This window comes from Sarcophilus harrisii, chromosome 2 (genome assembly GCF_902635505.1).
Source record: "Sarcophilus harrisii chromosome 2, mSarHar1.11, whole genome shotgun sequence".
NCBI classification, from domain to species: Eukaryota; Metazoa; Chordata; class Mammalia; order Dasyuromorphia; family Dasyuridae; genus Sarcophilus; species Sarcophilus harrisii.
The window spans coordinates 150,339,140-150,356,130 of NC_045427.1; the positions used below are offsets into that span (position 1 = coordinate 150,339,140).

Below are 16,991 nucleotides of genomic sequence, written 5' to 3' on the forward strand. Positions count from 1 at the left end.
ACACTTCATTTTCCTCCAGAATAGAGGGATGGAAGAATATCTTGCAGTTAGGTTCTTTTTTTGGGACATGGTTCTGTTTTCTTCAGGAATGGTTGCTGAACAAGTCTATATGTCTAGTCTTCAGGAAACGATCACAGTAGTTTGAATTTGAGTAAATTCTTTTGGCAGTTGGGATATAGATTAGATGAAGGCCTTGGTTCTTTTATAGTATGACTACCCCTCTCTGAGCTATAAGAATCAGTGTGGCTGATAGAAAGTTTCAATATTTGAACAGGTGAAGGAAATACAAGAGAAACAAAAGGATCTGGATGAGGTAAATGAAGCCTCTCTGGTTTAACCTTGGCATCTGCTATTTTCACCCAATCTTCCAATGTGGTGCTGAATGTGTTACATGTGGCACTAATCATATTCTCTATGCTGGGGAATTAACGACTGCCATCATGATGGACCAATTCTGCATGGTGTGAACTTGCTGTCACAGTACAGTGGAAGTTCTGAGTTTGGGTCTTCAGATTCATTGGTTTTATTTCTTTCTTTTTCCTTTTTTGCTCCAGTGGCAGTCAGACAAGCTTTTGCACAGCCCAAACCGACAAGCCACCTCTGCCTCTCGCAGCATTCACAGCTTTCCCTGGAATGATTAGTTCCATTCTTGCATTGTCTGCCTGGGACTTTAATTTCGCAAACTGCCATCTTTATGCTTCCTTTGCTCCCTTTGCACACATCATCCTGTGAATCATAATAGAATAATATCCCATTATCTAAAACATACCGGCGAGCTTGCCAACTTGTGAGAGAATTGATCCACTTGTACAGAGCCCCCCTGCATCCTTCAGAGACAGGTGCCCTGCACCCTCCTCAAGGGCCCGTGGGCTGGACCTCCTCTTCTCCAGGCGCTGCTGCTCCTGTTCCGAGGCTTGGGCTGCAATCAGTCAACACCTCTGAAGAGGGATCCCCACGCAGGGAAGCTCTGCGCTGCCAGGGCCTTCACAGCAGCAGCTGGGCTGCAGTGGGGTGAGGGCCTCCCCACCTGGGAGCCAGCAAGAGGCTGAGCTTGTGCAGGGCTGCCCTGGCCCTTCCGGCTCTCCTGCCTGCCACTCCCTCTGTCCTTCCTTCCAAAGATTCTTTTTTCTTTTTAAAGTAAAGATAGGGAGGTGGTAGATGAGACCTTCTTTACTGAAAACAGCTCAGTTTTACTGGAACATAGTGAGTGAAGGGTGAGATAAAAAGTAATATTCAAAAGGCAGGTGGTGGCAATATCATAGAAAACTTTTAATGCCATACCAGGAAGATTATATTTTATCTTAGCCCAATGGATATGTTTATGATCAGATCTGTATTTTAGAATTATCACTTTGGTCTGTCAGGCGGATCCAAGAGAAACGAGAATAGAGTCAGGGATGTGGATGGGGCAGCTATTGCAGCAGTGCTGAGAAGTGGTAGGGTCCTGAACTAGGCAGAGAGTGGTGAGGAGATGGAGGAGAAATGTGTGGAGAAAGGAGCAGCAGGGTCTGTCAGCTGTTTGGGAGTGGAGGATGATTCCACAAGGTGAGTCCAAATGACTGGAAAGATTGTGGCGCCAATGAGAGGAAGAGAAGCAGTGTTATCAGAGTATATTGCAGACCACTCAGACAGAGTTTGGAATACAGATGAGAAGTCTGGTCTTGGGGCATGGTATAGTCTCTTAAAAATTTTATTACATATTTTTTTCCTTTTTAATTTCAATTAAATTTTATTTTTTTTTCAATCAACAAAAACCTAACTTTTTTCCTTCCCATATCACTCACTGAGAAACAAACAAACAAACAAAAAAACAAACAAAAACCACCTTCCAAACCTAGTCAAACTAAAGATGTTCTTCATTGCCCAGGGAATGAAGGAGAGAATAGATGTGAAACTTTAATTATTTCTACATGTGTTAGAACTTGATCTAAAAACAAATACAAAATAGCGAATAACTTCTTCAATCACCTAAATGTTATGATCATTTCATCTTTCAACAAGGAGAGGTGAGTTGTTACTCTGTACCTGTCATAAACTAGTGGAATTGGTTGCTGAAGCAGAAATGGTGGAAAGCTTGATGGGGGTGAGGTAGAGAAGAGTGAAACTACTACATTTTAGAATTTGTGATAGAAAAAGAAGAAAGGCAGGCAAATTCTCATGGTGTGCCTTAGATTTTGGCAACATGGATTTTAAAGGGTTCAGAGAAATGCTGAGTAGGATCCCATGGATCTACAGGAGTACAGGAGGGATGGGAAACTTTCAAGGATCAAATTCTGAGAACACCAAAAGAAACAATTTCAATAAGGAGTTTAAAAAAGCATTGTTTTAAGAGAATATAGAAAACTTATCAGCAAATTTAAAATTTAAAGAACAGAAAATGAAGGATACAAAGTCATAGCTTATTTTTAAATAGTGTAGGAAATAAGCTCAAGCTGAGTGTACTGAAGAAAGGCAACAAAAAAGGATTTTGTATTTTTTAAAAAGCAGTATTGAAGTAAAGAGGATCTAAAGATGAGAAAGGATCTTTATTTGGGATGATTGGTATACTGACATGGAGAATATAGAACTGCTCAGCTCTTATTTAGTTTCTGTTTTTTACCCAAAGAAAATCATTGGACTGGAAAAGCAGAACTGAAATGTACAAGAAAGATGAATGTTTTGCTGCCTTTGATAAATCTTAAGTCATCAGACCAGACAAATTCTATGCCAAAGATGGGGGCGGGAATCTTGTGGTTATAAGTATTAAGCTATTGTTGGTGACTTTTGAAGGATTATGGAAATTAGAAAGGGTGTTAAAGAATTGGAGAAAGACAAATGTTCCAATTTTCAAAAAAGGGGACAGAATGGATTTTGTTAACTTTGGGACAATGACACTGACTCTAATTACTAGAAAACATTCAAAAACATATGAAAAGAGAGTAAATGAACACTAAGAAAAGGTAACAGTAATCATATGAATAAAGAATAGATTAGAGCAGATCAACTTGGAAACTCTTCAGATATTTGAAGATAGCCACCATATTCCCCTTGAGTCTTTTTTTTTACTCACAGGTTAAGCATACCCTCTTCTGCAATTGATCCTCCTATGCCAGAGACTTAAGGCCCTTCATCATCTTTGCTGCTCTCCTTAGGACACTCTCTAGTTTATCAAGTGCTAATTAAGCTATGTTGTCTAGAAATAAACATAACACTCAAGATGAGGTGTGATGAGGGTAGATCAGCTTGGGACTATCACCTCTCGAGTTCTGGAAGTTATGATGCTTTTATAATGACAACTAAGACTGTACTTACTACCAAATCACAAATTAGGTTTGAAACCTACTTAAACCTCCAGAATTTTCCAGAATTTCTTAATATATGTGTTTCTCCCATTTCCTACTTGTAATGTTGAGTTTTTCTACCAAAATAGAAGATTTTACCTTTATACCATCTGAATTTCATTTTATTAGATGCAGTCTAATGCTCTAACTTGTCAAGATCCTTTTGTATCTTACATCCACTGTGTTAGCTATTTCCTACATTTGTGTCAAGGTAAGTTACTTTTGGTCATAATTCAAGTTCTTTTGCTCTACTAAATATAGTGTTTCAAGATCCACAATTCTTCAACATAGTAATTGCTGGGGTTTAGGTAATCTTTATGATAGCTCCATGACAGTTTTCTTTCTTGTTATTATCAATAATATTTCCTTAATTTTAGAGGTTTGAAACATGGTTATAATATTCCTGTAATATTAATAAGTATTTTTCTATATCTTTATTCAAGTTGTTGATAAAAATGTTAAATAACACAGGCAAAGCTGTGATTGACTAGATATTTCCTGCCATGTTACTGAACCATTAATGATTATGCCTTGGATCTGGCTATCTCATTAATTTTTAATCCATTTAATTTCCTTCAGGTCTTCCCTAATCCCACAAGGTTTCTTTGCCTACCAAGAAGGAATGGAGAATCCTAGGCTTCCTAGGTTATCCATTCCACTACATTTTAGGCCTCTCATTACTCCATAAGATTGTCTTTCCTACTTAGGAAAGAGAGCAGAATCCTAGGTTCTCTTTGTCAACCGTTCCATCATTCCAATATGTTCCAGATCTCCTACAAGAATATAAAATTGTTTTACCCTACCCCCTTTTACTACTCCCTGATATATCTGAACCATACCATTTCCATCCCACTTCAGTTACATATAGAGATGGTTGTTCTCTTGATCTTGTCTTGATCTTTTTTCACTTTCATATTAATGGATTCTGAAATTCCTTTATTTGGTCTTAATTATTACTCCATATTTTCTTCTGCTCTATGGCCCTAAACACTATGTTCAATCTTGACTTTGACCTCCAATCCTTCCAACCCTTAGATCTTTCCTAGGTCATTATCCCTGAACTGACTATACTCTCTTCTCTTTCCCATAGTGATCTCTTGGTAAATCAGTTTAACTTTATTCTGTCTATCCTGTCCAAAAACTTACTCTACTTCAGCTCTGGATTACTTATATCATCCACTGATTTTACTTTTACTCAAGTGCAATTGAGTGATGCTGTAAAAATTCCTGAAGCTCTATTGACCAAATCAATATAAATTTATATTACATTATCTCAAGTGGACCCTCATGGTGACAAGACAATCCTTTTACACATTCTGCTGTTTTTGTTACAAATACTTGAAAGTCTTTCAGCTCATTACATATCCACTTTTTCCATTTAATATTATACTTAATTTGCTGGGTAAGTTACCTTTGGTCATAATTCAAGTTCTTTTGCTCTACTAAATATAGTGTTTCAAGACCCACAGTTCTTCAACAGAGTAATTGCTGGGGTTTAGGTAATTTTTATGATAGCTCGATGACAGTTTTCTTTCTTGTTACTATCAATAATCTTTCCTTAATTTTAAAGGTTTGAAACATGGTTATAATATTCCTGTAAGTTTTCCTCTTAGGATTTCGTTCAGGAGATGATTGATAGATTTTTTCTATTTGTGCTTTGCCTTCTTGTTCTAAAACATCAAGGCAATTTTCCTTGATAATTTCTTATAATCTTGTGTTAAGATTCTTTTTTATTGTAATTTTTACTATTCTTAAATTATTTCTCCTTGGTCTATTCTCCAGATCAGTTGTTTTTCTGATGGGATGTTTCATATTTTCTTTTTTCATTCTTTTGACAGTTTTGTTATTTCTTGGTGTCTTAAAATGTCTTTAGCTTCCCCTTGTCCAATTTTAGTTTTCAAGGAATTATTTTCTTACTCAATTTTTTATTCTCCATTTATTTCAAACTTGATTGACTTTCTTTACATAATTTTATTGATTTTCTTGGATTGTTCTTTTTTTTCCCCCTCACTCTTTCCTATTTGATTTTTAAAGTCTTTTTAAAAGTTCTAAGAACTTTTTGTACTTGGGACCATTTGACATTTCTCATTGAAAAATGAGTAGCTTTTTAAAGCTTAATTATCTTCCTCTGAATATAAACCTAAATCTTCTCCATCCCCATAGTAACTATTTATGGCTGGGTTCTTTCTCAATTTATTTTTTAGTTTTATTTTGTTTTTAGCAGCAGTTAGTATGATCAAGTTCTAGTCCCAAAGAAGGGGAAAAATGCCTCAAGTCTCATGTCCTTCTCCTGTTAAGTTCTGAAGTCTGTCCTATGGCCCAACCATGGGATCTCCTTTCTACTACTAAGCCATAACTAGGCCCCCAGCCAACATTGTTTTGCAAATGATCTTGTTGCCTGTAGTCTTTCAGCTGGCTGCACACTATACCTGTCTACTCTGCTCTAAAATCAGGGAGTCTGCTTTCCTGCAAATGCCCCCAGCCAGCGGGGGTCTCTGCTTCTCTACTACTGCACTCATTAGGTGTGTACTAGCTCCTTCTCATCCCACAAGCCACAGCCAGGGATGAGTCTGGTCAGCACAGCTGGGCTTGGTATCCCTTGACAATGGAAGGTCCTTCAGTCTTTTCCTACTTAGCATTTAAACCCCAAACACTGTCTACAAAAAGAAAAGTTTCTAAGGCTGAGGCTGCTTTTCAACCCAGCTGACCCCAGAGCTTGTTGTTTATTGATTCTGAAGAGTTGGCTTAAAGTTGTTTGTACTTGGGCATAACAGGTACCTGGAGATCAAGTCTTTCCTGTCTTAGGAGAACTACTGTTTTATCCTGACTTTTTCCCTGTGTTCTGTGTTCCCTCAGAGGTGATGTTCTGTCTTTTTAAGGGGGAAGGGTAAATATTTGGAAAGCCAAAAATTTTCTGGCCCAATCTGCCATTTTCCCAGAATCCTCCCCCAAATTATACAATTTATGAAAATATTGTAACGATAAACAATTTTCAAAGACTTAGGAACTCTGATAATCACTAATAGCCATCTACAACTCCAGGACGCTAATGAAACATGCTATCCACCACTAGGTAGAGAGGTAATGAACCCAGGATACAATTTGATGCATATCTTACTAAGTTTGGACATGTTCAATACAGGGATTTGTTTTGCTTCCCTCTACATGTCTGCATTGAGTTTAATTTTTCTTGCTTTCTCAATGTGGGGGTAAGTGGAAAGAGGGGTTATGACCCCTTACTATGGTAAGGGGAAGATAGGTAGGAGAGAATGTGGACCTCAAAATAAAAATTTAAAAATAATGATTTTAAAAGGCTTTAAAAAGAATTACCCATGAGCTTTTAAATGATCAAATATAACGGTCCCCTTTCTCAATTCTCATTCTTTTGACACATATGCCCCCATTTAATTTTCAATTCACATTTATTAAGTATATTCTATGTGCCAGGCACTATGTTGCACTCTAGAGATATAAATAAGAAAAAGAAAGACAATCTCTGTCCTCAAGGAATAGATAATCTAATAGGAGAAGACAACATACAAAAAGAATCTGGAAAAGTGTGTAAGGTATAGTGGCAGCTTGTTCTATGGAATTGAAGCCAAACAAAACTGCCTTTGATGTTGTTGAATACCTATTTTATGACTATAAATAACTTGATTACTTCATCTGAAAACTGTTTGTGTATTTTGATCACTTATCAATTGGGGAATAGCTCTTTATATATACAAATTTGACTCAGTTCCTTATACAGGTCTTCATCAGGGAAAGTTGCTTCAAAATTCTTTTCACGATTACTATTGCTAACTGTATATCCCCTGTTTATTCTATTCTCTTTCCTTTTCCTTTGTCCCTCCTCAGAAATAATTTTCTATCCCCTCCCCTAATATATCTTCCCTCCTACTTTCCTGCAGGAAAAAAATAGATTTCTATACCTATATTGATGGTATATGTCATTTCCTCTTTGAGCCAATACTAATGAAAGTAAGGTTCACTAACTTTCCCTCCTCTCTTCTTCCCCTTCCCTCACATAAAATATTTTTCATGCCTGTTTTATGTCAGATAACTTGGACCAGACCACCTCTCCCTTTCCCTTTATCCCAGCACATTCCTCTCTTACTCATTAATTGTATCTTTTTAAAGACATTACCTCTTCACCTGGAAATTGGGTAGATGCCCATCAGTATGGGAATGGCTGAATTAGTTTTGGTATATGAATGTAATAGGATATTATTTTTCTATAAGAAATAATTAGCAGGCTGATTTGAGAAAAGCCTGTAAAGAATTGCATGAATTGATGGTAAATGAAGTGAGAGAACCAAGAGAACATTATTCCCAGAAAAAAAAAAAAGATTGTGTGATGATCAACTATGATGGACTTGGTTCTTTTCAACAATGAAGTGATTCAAGGCAATTCCAATAAACTTGTGATGAAAAGACCCGTCTGCAACCAGAGAGAGAGAAAACTATGGAGGCTGAATGTGGATCAAAGCATTTTCACTTTCTTTTTTTGTTGGTATTATTGGTTTTTCTCATGTTTTCTTTTCTTTCACCTTTTTTTGATTTTTTGTGTGCAGCATGATGAATATGGAAATATGTTTAGAAGACTTCCATATGTTTAACCTATATTGTATTGCTTGCTATCTATGAGAAGGGATGGGGAGGAGGGAAGGAGAAAAATTTGGAAAACAAGGTTTTGCAAAGTTGAATGTTGAAAACTAAATAAAATGTATTTATAAAAATAAAAGGCTATAAAAAACAAAAAGAGATACTATCCCTTCATATTCAACTCATAACTGTGTTCTCTGTCTATCTATCTATCTATCTATCTATATATGCACACACATGTGAGTGTGTTTATATTCTCTCTAATGGCTTTAAAATGGAAAGTTCTTATGAATTACAAGTATCATCCTCCCGTGTAGGAATGTAAGCAGACTAATTTTATTAAGTACCTTATGATTTCCCTTTCATGATTATCTCTTTATGTTTTTCCTCCCTTTATGTTTTTCCTGAGTCCTGTATTTGAAAGTCAAATTTTCTATTCATTTCTGGTCTTTTCATTATGAATGCTTTAAAGTCATCTATTACATTGAAAATATTTTTTCTCGTTAGGATTACACTCAATTTTGCTGGGTAGGTTGGTTGTAGTCTTAGCTCCTTCATTCTCCAGATTACAATATTCCAAGCACTCTGATCCTTTAATGTAGAAGCTGCTAAATCTTGTATTAATTATCCTAAATGTGGTTTCACTATACTTGAATTATTTCTTTCTGGATTCTTGCAATATTTTTTCCTTGACTTGAGAGTTCCAGAATTTGGTTATAATATTCCTGGGAATTTTCATCTTGGGATCTCTTTCAAGAGGTGATTGGTGGATTCTTTCAGTTTATATTTTATACCCTGGTTCTAGAATATCAGAACTTTTCTTCAAAATTTCTTGAAAGATGATATCTAGGCTCTTCTTTTCATCATGACTTTCAGGCAGTCCAATAATTTTGAAACTATCTCTCAGTTATTTTTCCAATGAGATATTTCACACTGATTTATATATTTTTTTCATTTTCTTGCTTTTGTTTCTTGATTTCACTTAAAATAATTAGGTTCATTTGCTCAATTGTAATTTTTAAGGAATTATTTTATTCAGTGAGCTTTTCCATTTGGCCAATTTTGCTTTTTAAGGAATTCTTATCTTAATTGGCTTTTTCTACTTTTTGCATCACTCTCATTTCTCTTCCCAATTTTTCCTCTACCTGTCTTAATTAATTTTCAAAATTTCTTATGAGGTCTTACATGGCCTGTGGCTAATTCTTATTTTTTTTTTGAGGCTTTGCATATAGGAGCTTTGACTTTGTTATGTTCTTCTGAGTGCATATTTTGACCTTCCTTGTCATCATAGTAACTTTCTATGGTCAGAATATTTTTCTGTTCTTTGCTCATTTCCCTAGCCTTTTATTTGACTTTTTTTAAACTCTTTGTTAAAATAGGGCTCTGTTTCCAGGGTAGAGGCAGTGTCCCAAGCTTCACTGATTTTGAGTAGCTATTTTCAGAGATTCTTTCAGGGACCTAACGTTCTTCCAAGTTTTCAGTTCTTCCAAGATAGTATGGTGCAAGAAGTGAGTACTTATTTCTTATACTTTCTTCTCTGTTTTTCGATCACTGCTCTCTCCTGATTCTCCTCCTACCTCTCTGAAAACTTATTCTCAGTCTCCTTTGATAAATATTAATCCAGATCACATCTGTTAAACTATGCAGGTCTCCTATGGCTCTGTCTTCTAGGCCCTCTTCTCTTCTCCACCTATACTATCATGATTGGTGATCTTACTAGCTCTCATGTATTCAATGATGATCTCTATGAATATGATTCTTGGATCTATTTGTTCAGCCCTAATGTTTCTCCTGACTCCCAGCCTCTCATTTCCAACTGCATATTATGCATCTTAAACTGGCAATCATATAGAAATCTTAACTTCAATAGATCCAAAGCTGAATTCATCCTGTTTCCACCCAAATCCTTCTCTAAAGTTCCCTTCTACTATTATATTAACTACCATCTTCCCAATCATATATGTCTTAAATTTACACTAGAGCCTTACTCTCTCATCTTTCCTATATCCAATCTCTTGCCAATTCCTGCTAAAACCATCATAATATTATCATATATGTTCCTTTTTTCCTCAGATAGTGCCACCACTCCACTGAAATCTTCTCCTCACCTTATACCTGAACTATTGCAGTGGTCTGCTGGAAGTAGACTTCAAACCACTTCTCATTCCAGATTATCCTCCATTTATCTGTCAAACTGATTTTCCTAAAGAGTAGTACTAACAATGTCAATCTTCACACAATTATCTCCAGTGGTTCCCTATTATATCCAAGATCAAATACAAAATCCTCTGAGTTTTAGGGCCCTTTATAATGTGTTCCTTTTTTACCTTTCCAAATTTTATATACCTTACTTCTCACCACATGCTCTACATTCCAGTGATATAGTCTTTCTGTTTTCATAGCTATCACTTTATCTACTGACTTCATTCATTTTCATTGGCTGTAATTCACTCCTGTAATGCTCTCCCTCCTCATCTACATATCTGAGTTTCTCTTCCTTCAAGTTCCAGCTAATATCCCAACTTTTTGCAAATAGTTTTTCCTTACACTTCTTCATTCTTGTGCTTTACTTCTGAAATTATCTCCAATTTCCCTTGACTATATCTTACTTCTTTGTGATTATTTGCATGTTATTTCTATCATTTAGTTGTTAGGGTTTGGTTGTGGGATTTTTTGCCTTTTATTATATCCCCAATGCTTAGCACAGTTCTTAGCAGATAATAGGGGCTTAATACATACAGAATGATTTTATTTATTGTGTAATCTACATTTCTCCACTTTCTCTTCGAGATGGATGATTGTTTCCTATTTCATTCCAATTAGCATTAATCTGTTTGATATGATTCTACAGGGGTAGTGATTATAAGTTCTGTATATTGGACTCCAGAGCTGTGAACTGCAATTTATAATCTCACTTGTCTGATCACAGGAAGCTAACTAAAGGACCTCTATGCTTGTTATGGTGACCAAGCACAGCATGATGGAGGTCACTCAATTACATGGAAAGTCCTCCAGCTATTTTTGTTGCACCTCCATCACTTGTCATCCCTCTAATGCTTAACATGGGGAAATGACCATGAACATTTGACCAACAAGTGGTTCTGATTGCCAGTCTATGCCTGCTTTTATGCCAGCCCATGGGTGTCTTCATCAGGACCTTCTGGAAAGTCAAGAAAGGCCTGTCAAAGTCTGCTCATTAGCCCATTTTTCAATCAATGGGATTCTGCATTTTGGGTCAACCCAATAGAAAGTCAAAGGCAAGGTCTATCAGCTAATGAAATTCTGTATTTTTGGTCAGCTTTACCTGTGTTGTCTGAATATTAAGCACTATAAAACTAAGGCCCTGGAGGAAGAGGGTGTCTCAGATCATGAGAAAGATCTGAGGTCCACTTCCTTAGAGGGGACCATGAACACTATAATAAAGTGCCATTGGTTCAGATCTCTGCATCCTTTTTTTTTTTTATTGTAAGTTAGATAATTTTCAATCCCACATCTTCAAAAATAGTTTGTCAAAAGTTTTGCTAAAATTTAAATAATCTGTATTCACAGTATTCATTTCATCTACTAGTTCAGTAATTCTAAAAAAAAAAAAGAAATTAAGTTAATCAATCTTGTCCTTTTCTTGATGAAACCTTATTGGCTTTTTATAATCACTGATTCTCTCTCTAGATGTTCACCAACCACTCCTTTAATGATCTATTTTGTAATTTTACAGATGTATGAGAGGGTTAGATTGAATGACTTCTAAGATCTTTTCTAGCTCTAAAACTCTATGAATTTATCACTGACAGAAGTAGTGGTGGAGACTTTTGATGATCTTAATAGAATTAAGGAATTTTCAATAATAGAACATACCATGCTACAACTTTTAAAATTGGTAGGAATCCAAGTTCTAAAAAAGTCCAACCATTCTGACAAATATCAGCAGGAAGTAGGGGATATGAATGAAAAAACTGAGAGAGAGAAGCAGTTCTGAAATTGATTTTGAAGATTAATGTTCTGTAATATTAAAGTTAGTTTATTCTTATTACATAAGTTGAGTATGCTTTAAAAACTTTAACCTTTAGTTTACTTTTAATTTTATGAGTAATTGTCATAACATATGCTGTCTAACATTTCAAATGGGCTAATAACTTATCTTCTTCTTCATCATAGAAAATATGTCGATTCCCAAAAGAAATCTTAGGGATTGATTATTTTAATGAAGAATGACCTAGCCCTTTTTATTAGATCACTTTGTGAATTTGAGTGGTGAAATTCAATGAATTATTACAAGTCTATACTCTTACTATGATTTAGTAGATAAATCATAGGGAGATGTCTGAGATATCTAGAGATTAAGTGACTTTCCTGAAGGTCACCCAGGTCTTTCTGGCTTCAAGCCCAGAATTTTATCAATTTCACTAAATTGCTTCTATAATCATATAAATAAAATGAGTAAGAATGGGTTTTTATTTTATAGTATCTCTAATGTTTTTAGGATGTAGCTATTTTATTTTCTAATATCTAGTATTTCTAGTAGTATTCTTGTATTCCAAGCTGTTTTTTTTACATACACATACTAAATATGTATGTGTGTGTATATATACATATGTACATATATATTATGAATTTGTGGTTATATATATGTATATATATATATATATATATATCCACAATTTAGATCCAATTGCTCTCCGTCTTTTCCTCCCTCCCTTCTTCCTTTCTTCCATTTCTTTGCATTATATTGAACATACTTTGTACTTATTTACAAATGGGTATTTTGTATTCTTACAGAATATAAGCTCACGGAACCTAGGAACTTTTCATTTTTGCCTTTGGATTCCCATTGCTTTGCACTTTAGTGTTCTTATTTGAAAATCTGGTCTGATGGTGAAAGAGGTCAGCTAAGTGTCGAAAAAGAATCTTGTCAAATGGATTATGTCCAGATAATCTAAATTTATTTTATGAGCTTGGAGAGAAATAATAATTTAATAGTAATTTAATATATAACAGATTTTGATTGTACCAAATCATTTGACAAAGAATCCCTTAAAATGTTGATAAGTGAAATCAAAAGGGCTAAGATATAGGGATAATATGAATGATAGTTTATTAACCTGTTATTTAAGGACATTTATAAATACATTTTGAAGGATCCAAAAAAATGCAATAAAACTGCTACAAAAGGAAATGTCAAAGAATGAAAAACTTTTATTTTAATAGAATGGGTTATGTTGTAGCAATGGAAACTATACAACTTTCAAATTCATACAAAAAAAGCAAGAAGTTATCAGTTAACAGCATTATTTCCAGGAATTTTGATGCCAGAAAATGGGCAAGAGGAATTTCAGGGACAATTTATTGCTGAAAACTTTCAGAGTAATTGATCTGATAGAAACAGAAAAACATGTTAGCCATGATTAAATGACTCTACTTAGAAATAATAAGTTAATTAAGAGACAATGAATGATTTGAACTGATCAGGCTTTGTGGCAGTGAGGAAGACGGACACAATCCTAGGATATTTCTATAAAGAAAGGATTGTATGGGTTAAACAACCTTCAGAATCCCAGTTCTAATCACATTTAGAATACTATGCACAGCAGCAGTCACTGACCTGCAAAAAACAGAACATTCAGGTATTTGAGAAAATGTGCAAGAAGATAACAGAGCTTATTTGAGGAGGGCAGGGCCTTATGAGGGCAGGTTTTGAAAGCTAAATGTGTTAAGTCTTGAAGAGAGATGATGAGAGGTGAATTAATCATAGTTTATGAGTATCTGATGGGCTCACACAAAAGATCTAGGGCAAGACCTATTCACACTACTAGGAAAAGGAATAGTCAAAGCCATCAATTAAAGCTAAAGGAAGAGGAGATATTATCAAACTAGACCTTAAAAAAAAAATAGGGTCAATGATATGTGTGAGAGTAAGAGAGGATGAGGTAGGCTCCAAAAGTGTAAATGAGGCTTCAATAATGGCAAAACAGGCTTTGGTAAAGTGTTTTAATGAAAGGACCTCTTATCAAGTAATGTTCCTCTCCTTCCCTATTCTTTCTGGTACTAATCATCTGAACAGAAGTTAGGTATTAGCAGTGCTTATATGTTTCTCTGTATGACATTAAAGACATAAAAAATCAACAGGTACAGAAATAAAGCATCAGGAGAAAGAGAATATTAGTTTCATGGTTTTATAGGCAATTAATTATTGGAGGCAAAATGAATAAATGACAAACTGTCAAAAAGAAACTTGTTTCATCTACTGTTTGTTTTTCTCCAATGTGAGCCATTTTTCCTCTCCCGCCCCCTCCCCACTCACACTCTCACATCACTGACACTCTTTTCTCCCAAGACCTTAGTCTTACCCAGAGGTGTGTTAGCAACTAATGGGTCAAATAAACAAGAGCAGCAAGAATAATCCAACTGCCGCAGAAATCAGTGAAAATAAGAGTGGAACCGAAGTCAGTGCTTGGCAGCAGCAACAAGAAGCAAGCTTCTTCGCTACTTGCCATCCTGCAACAGCTGCTAGTTTGTACATCATAATAACCGATTGTTTCTTTATTACTGCTCTTCCTACATATGTCTCTGAATGTATGCCCTCCATCTTCTAAGCAGACAGCCTCAGTCATTGCGTTGCCAAAGTCACCACTTTGCTACAGCCATTAGTGCCATAGCAACATCTGATACTACTCCGGCTGTCATCGCTCCTGTTGGGTCTGCCAGTGCCGTCCCTGTTACTCTTGGGTGCTTGACAGAGAGAGATTAAATTAGGGGCAGAAGAGAGAAATGATCCAGAATGTGTTTTTGAACCTAGAGGTGAACTTTATCTTGAAATCATTCCCAATGCCAAAAAATAAAAAAACAAACAGTGAAAGGATGCTGTTGGGTAACAGCACTTCTCAGAATCTGGGAAGGCGCACCTAGACACTTTAGATGGCAGGCACAAGCAAAGTCCAGATATGAAAAAGAGATCATGGGGCTGCCAAGGTCAGAAAAACAATCACTAGCCACATCCCTGCCAAAGACAGCTAAACAATTTACCCTGCCTGGAGTGAGCCTTGCCAGCTTGTCTGACAATAACTGACATAGAAAGCAGAACTGGGCCAAGAATTAGCATCGGTGTCTGGCAATATTTGTGACTCATGAAAAGAATGTGGCCACAGCTGTGTGCACACACTAAAGCACACACATTAGTAATGGAAATGAGTGATTAAGCCTGACTACCCTGCAAGCTATTCTCACTTCCAAAAGATCAGTGACACGCTTCAGGAATCTAGATACCATCTTACTATACTCCCCAAACAGCATCCTCCTCAAAAGCCATTACTGAGTATTCTTTAACTTTTAGTGCTACTCTGCTTTGTTTTCCTGAACAATGACGATTGGCAAATCAAATCTATTTTAAATTATTATCTCCTTACCATATTTTTGATAGGATTCAGACAGAAATAAGTTCAGGACAAGTTGATACCCTACTATTATTACTTTTTAATTAATATTCTAATATTAAATAGGAGGATAAAATAACTGCTTTTTGTTATTCAAAAAATTATGAACAAGTCAGTTAATCCTTTGCAGGCTTGCAGAAAGCATATTTGATTCTACTCTGGTGGCAGACAGGACCACAGAGGTGACATTCACTCCATCCTGGTATCACATGATTTTTAACTCTTCTGCTTGATCTCTATTTTTTTAAAAATTTTTTTATTAAATGTAACTTGGAGATTATGAATATAGTAGCATCTATTCAAAACATCCTTAAATTTTATGGATCAATATTATGTCTAGGCAATTGTGGGAAATGGTTCAATCTGTGTTAATGCTCCAGTTTCAATACAGTATATTGATTAAATTCCCCAGGATATGTTAAGGTCTATATTTGTAAGCTGGGGATTTGCCATCTAGAAATCCATAGAAAATAGTGGACTTCTGATGCATAATTTTAGCCATATCTTGCCAGATACTAGGGACTAAATTTTTATAACCTGCAATGAAATGTAGTTTTCATGGGTTTTTTTTTGCATATTTTAACTATTTATGTTAAAGGTATACTTCTTTCAGTTATATTCAATGTGTTGAATAATGTATGCCTATTACCAATTGTTTGCTCCAAAAATATTTCTGCATATGTTGTATTGACTTGTTATTATATGTTCTGAGAATATCCGTTCCTCTTCCTTCCTATTGGGAAATATAACCCTTTATCTTTAGAATAATGGGCTCTGTGCTTTGTTAATGTTATATGGATTTTTGTGAGGATACTTCCTTCCCAAATCTGTTATGATCTATTTGAAAGTTCTGAATGTACATATATAAGACTAGTATTGTTGTTGTTGATGATGATGATGAATGCCACTACCAGTACCATCAATCACTGCATTTATTCTTAAAGAAAAGAAACTTTTAGAGGCAGACTCAAGATGATTAGAGTGAGAGGAAATATTTTTATCTGGTTCTCCCAGCACATCTTCTCCAGAAGCTAGAAAATGTAACCGATTCTGATTGAAAAAGCCAAGAAAAAGTCACAGTGAGTTTTTTTCCAGCCTGGGACAACTTAGGAAGATAGAAAGAGAAGTCTGGGGACATTGGGGTAGGACTGACTAGTAGTACAGCCTGGTAGTAGTTGCAGTGCTAGTAGGACCAGGATCATTCCAGTGTCCAGGGACATAAAGGAAACTGAGATAGAACACTAGGGCAGAAATCACTACAGTGTAAAATATATGCAAATTTACCTGTCAAGACATACATACATACATACATAGGAACTATATGAGCATGATTACAAAGCATTCCAAACAAAAATTGAATAATTAGAGAAGTATTCATTACTACACATGATTACACGTGTAGGTCAAGACAATATAAAAATTATATTATCTAAATTAACTTACTTATTCAATCACTGCCACATTGACTGAATATCAAACTATCAAAGAATTACTTTACAGAAATAGAAAAAAAATCATAAAAAATTCATTTGGAAGAAAAAAAGTTAGAATATTAAAGGAGTTCACAGGGGGAAATGGGAAAGAAGGAAGCTTTGCAGTATTAAATCTCAAACTATACTACAAAATTGTAACAATCAAA

The 16,991-nt window shown here is 35.4% G+C and overlaps 1 protein-coding gene and 1 pseudogene across 2 annotated transcripts in view; both read right to left on the reverse strand.

The window, feature by feature from the left end:
- CFAP61 (cilia and flagella associated protein 61) overlaps positions 1–16,991 on the reverse strand; it is a 324,804-nt gene that overhangs the window by 43,891 nt on the left and 263,922 nt on the right. The gene's annotated exons all lie outside the window — the stretch shown is intronic.
- LOC100921565 lies at positions 6–14,606 on the reverse strand (annotated as a pseudogene).